We start from the raw sequence: 5,000 nt of genomic DNA on the forward strand, positions 1-5,000 counted from the left end.
CACCCTTTCCCTTTCTCCCTCTCACCCTTTCCCTTTCCTCCCTCTCACCCTTTCCCTTTCCTCCCTCTCACCCTTTCCCTTTCCTCCCTCTCACCCTTTCCCTTTTCTCCCTCTCACCCTTTCCCTTTCCTCCCTCTCACCCTTTCCCTTTTCTCCCTCTCACCCTTTCCCTTTCCTCCCTCTCACCCTTTCCCTTTCCTCCCTCTCACCCTTTCCCTTTTCTCCCTCTCACCCTTTCCCTTTTCTCCCTCTCACCCTTTCCCTTTTCTCCCTCTCAGCCTTTCCCTTTCCTCCCTCTCACCCTTTCCCTTTCCTCCCTCTCACCCTTTCCCTTTCCTCCCTCTCACCCTTTCCCTTTCCTCCCTCTCACCCTTTCCCTTTCCTCCCTCTCACCCTTTCCCTTTCCTCCCTCTCACCCTTTCCCTTTCCTCCCTCTCACCCTTTCCCTTTCCTCCCTCTCACCCTTTCCCTTGCCTCCCGCTCAGCCTTTCTTCCTCCTCCTCACCCCCTTTCCTCTTTCTCCCCTTTTCTTCCTCCTCCTCCCCCTCCTCCTCCTCCTCCTCCCCTTTTCCTCCCTCTCCCCCTTTCCTCCCTCTTCATACCCCCCGTGAGTCACCCACTTTACTTGTCCTCAGCAATGACTTCTCAGGCATGTTAATTACTTCGTTCTTCACTCTTCCCCTCCCTTCTTCCCCTCCCTAGTTCCCCTCATTCCTTGACAACGACGATGATAACCTTTTCCCCCATTCTCTCTTCTTCTCTTCCGCCCTCTTCCCATTCTTTCGGCTTCTTTCTTTCGCCTTTTCTCTTCCCCCTTTTTCATCGTCTTCCTCCTTTTCTCTTCCTCCTTTTCATTGTCTTCCGCCTTTTGTCTTTCTTTCAGTCTTCCCCTTTTCCTTCTCTCCCTCCTTCTCTTTCTTCTCCCTTTCCGTTCCTCTTTCTTTCTTCCCTCCCTCACCCCCCCCCCCCCCCCCCCCACACACACTTCTCTCCTCCCTGTGTGGTTATGTGAATTAAGTTTATTATACATGTTTGCATTTTGATATCACAAGAGAAATGTCTCTCTCATTGTTTTCTGTTCGTCCGCTTCTTTTTATTTTTCATCTTTTTCTTTATCTTTCTTCTTATCTCCTTTTTACCCCTATCATTATCTCTCTCTCTCTCTCTCTCTCTCTCTCTCTCTCTCTCTCTCTCTCTCTCTCTCTCTCTCTCTCTCTCTCTCTCTCTCTCCCTAACACTCGTTCTCCCTCTTCCTATCCCACTCTCCCTCTCTTCCTCCCTTCCTTCCCTTTCCCTCTTCCTCCCTCACTTTCTCACACATACCATATCCATCACTCACTCGTTCTCACTCACACACTCACTTTTGAAAGAAAATTATAGTCTGAACAACAGGATGACTGATTTTCAAACATTGGCTATATTGTAACCCGAGCCTGCGTTTCAAATTAATGTTGATTATTATCCAATAAATTAGAATACACTTTGGGACGTTTTATTATCATTAAAAAATGTGTATAATAATATTCATATATCTATTTCTATTTTTCTGTCGTGTGTATATGTACAAACACCCACATACAAAAATACACAAACATTAAACAATATACGTTCATACTTATGTTCTTACATGTAGACATGAGTGAATAACTGAAAATATAGATAAAAAGAAAGGAGCGACAAGAAATCATGAAAATTGTAACAGATTACCAATGTGTTCTTTCACAATAATCAAAAATTACATTTGAATAAGAAGTTCAATAAAAAAAATCGATTAATGTCACATGGGCCATTTTAGATGGAGATCACTATCAAATACTAGTAATGAAAACTTATTTAATGATCATACGATATACAAACCATATAACGAATGTTAATACCAAAAAAAAAAAATAACTTATTACTGTTTCTATTCTACCATTTTTATTACTTTTTTTTCTTCTGTCATCGCTATAATTTGTTAATTATGATCTCCAAAATCTTTCAGAGAATTTATTTTAATTGGTTACCACACGAAATATATCAGCTACCCCTCTCCATAAGGTTTCCTGTCTGAAGTTCTCCCATTTTCTAAACGAACAAATATTTCACTTTTTTTTACATCTAACTGGACTTATCAAAGATTTCACGTATCCCAGAATCTACAATTTTTTTCTTAATCCCATGTAATCAGCAGTGATATACTACAGGTACAATAGAGGATAACTGTCCCTTAATATTAACATTTAGAAAATAGCAAAAGTATTTTTTTTTCTTTTTTTTTTTTTTTGTTCACTACGCTGTACTATTTTCCTGCCTCCTCTAATTACGTTTTTAACCCCCCCAATACTCATTTCACGAAGGGCGGCCTCTCTTGACGAGTCCTGATAACATTGGTAGTGTCAGCAAGCACGTTATATTGATAGGATCCATACGGTCGACATTCACATGAATTTCGATGGTCAAATTGATTAATTAATTACCTTCCCTTATTTTACAAGTACTGGGCAATACTCAATTTTGCAGACACGTGATAAAAAAGAAAAAAAAAACAATTTACAAAAATATAAGGAAATAATCAACGAGACGTAATCCGGACCCCGCGAGCCACAAGACAATGTCTCAAATATTCACGTACTGTTGTTTGAATGGTTCAATATGTATGGTGAATGGTTTAATGCGCACTAAATGGTTCAGGACGTATGTGTATATAAATACATACGAGGCCAATTGAAAACAAGGTCTGATTTTTGGCTGTTTACTATGCGCCTGTGACGTCACGAACCTTTGAAACCTTTTCAACGGTTGCATATTGTATTTGAACTGTGGTATTTATATTCCTCTATTCGTATTTTCCATTTTAAATACATACTACTGAATGACGATGAAAATTGCCTTTAACGCAAATGAAATATTTTACGTCTGTATCCCCCGACTCCTGCGACCTATGGAGGGTAGACTAACCTTTTATTCTCCTAACTCTCCACGGTGTGTCTGGGGGAAGGGGAGTAGATTAATATGCAAAGGTTTATAATACAGATCCTCATGTGTCGTCGTGTCCGTGAATGGCAACATGTCAAGCGTCTCCTGAATTTGTAACACTGACTCGTCTCACTTGTCTTCTGGCGCCGGAACTACAATGGTGTCCAGACAATTTGCAGGGTCTCTATCAATATTTCTCTGTCTATGTCTCTCTTTCCTTTTTATTTTTCCTTTTCTCTTTCTCTTTCTGCTTCTCTTTCTCTTTCTCATTCTCATATCCTCCCCCCCCCTCCCCCTCTCTCTCGCGAAACAATATCCGGATATTTACTGCCATATATATATATATATATATATATGTGAGTGTGGCGTGAGTGTGTGTGTGTGTATTGATTTAGTTACAATAATTCTAGTAGTTTTTTTTCTGCAATACCCAGATGTTAAAAAAAAAAAAAATCGGTTTATTCTTTTGGAATGATAAGTAAACATTATGACACTCTCTCTTGCTTTCTTACTCTCATACTCTCTCATTCTTCATCTCTCACTCTCACTCTCTCACTCTCTCAATCTCACTATCTCCCTCTCACTCTCTCACTCTCTCATTTTCTCTCACTCACTCACACATACACACACACTCAGTCTCTGTCTCTCTCGCTCCCTCTGTTCATTTCTACTTCTCCTTCCTTCTCCTTCCACCCTCTTTCCTCCTCTCCCCCTCTATCACTTCCTCACTTTCACTCTCTCTTCTGCACTCTCCCTTCGTTATTCTCTCACCCTCTCTCCTATCTTCCTATCTTTCTATCTTCTTCTCTTCCTATCTCCCTCTCCTTTGTTTCTAGATTCGGAATAGAGAAAGAAACAAGGAGAGGGATTAATCAATAAATAAGAATAAAAAGAAACAGGACGTTAATGAGAGAGAGAAAGAGGAAGAGAGAAGAAAGAGAGTGAAAGAAAGAGTGAGAAAAAGAAAATCAGAAAACAAGATAGGGAAAGAAAGAAAGGAAAACAGAAAACGAGAAACCAAGAAAGAAAAAGAAAGAAAGGAAAACAAAAAACAAGAAAGAACAAGAAAGAACGAGAGAGAGAGAGAGAGAGAGAGAGAGAGAGAAGATAAATACCCACCTTACAGGAGAAGAATCGGCTGTGTGTGGATTCCCGCCCTGCGAAATATATTACGACTTAACACAATGGGGAAACTTATTTCTAGCCCCGTCCCTTCTACCCCCCCCCCCCAACCCCACTCTCCAGGTTTCTTATCTTCCTCCTTCCCTCTATACACTTTATTCTATCCTCTAACTTCTAATTATTTTTATTCCCTTCCTTCTATCCACTATATTCTATTCCTTATCTTCTCTTCCCCTTTCCTTCTATCCAAGGAGGGAGAGACGATAGGGGAAGGAGAGAGAGAGGAGAGGGGAAGGAGAGAGAGAGGAGAGGGAAGGAGAGAGCAGAGGGGAAGAAGGGAGAGAAGAGAGGGGGAGGAAGGAGAGGGGAGAAGGAAAGAAGGGAGAGAAGAGAGAGGAGAAGGGAAGGAGGGAGAGAAGAGAAGAAAAGGAGGAAGAAAGGAAAGGGGAAGGAAGGAGAGAGGAGAAGGATAGAAGGAGATAGGAGAGAGGAGAAGGGAAGGGGGGAGGAGAGGAGAGGGAAAGGAGGGGAACTGAAGTGGGAGATATAAACAGGCTTTCATGTTGATTACGTTTATTTGCCCGAAAATGGAATTAGCATTCAAGACTGGAGAGGAGAGAGAGGGGGGGGGGGGAGAAAGAAGTAGAAGCTATGAGAGAAAGAGGAAGAAAGGAATGGAAAGAAGGAGAAGCTAAGAGAGAACGAGGAAGAAAGGAAGGGATAGAAAGAAGGAGAAGCTAAGAGAGAAAGAGGAAAGACAGGAAGAGAGAAAAGAGAGGAGAAGGAAAGAGGGAAAATGCGAGAAAGAAAGGAAAAGGAAAGAGAGTAGGTGGGGAGAAGAAGAGGGAAGAAAAGAAGAAGGAAGGAAGAAATTAGAGGAGAAAGGGAGAAGTAAATTGAGAGAGAGAAGGGAGGAAAAG

The sequence above is a fragment of the Penaeus chinensis genome, chromosome 29 (genome assembly GCF_019202785.1).
Source record: "Penaeus chinensis breed Huanghai No. 1 chromosome 29, ASM1920278v2, whole genome shotgun sequence".
NCBI lineage: Eukaryota > Metazoa > Arthropoda > Malacostraca > Decapoda > Penaeidae > Penaeus > Penaeus chinensis.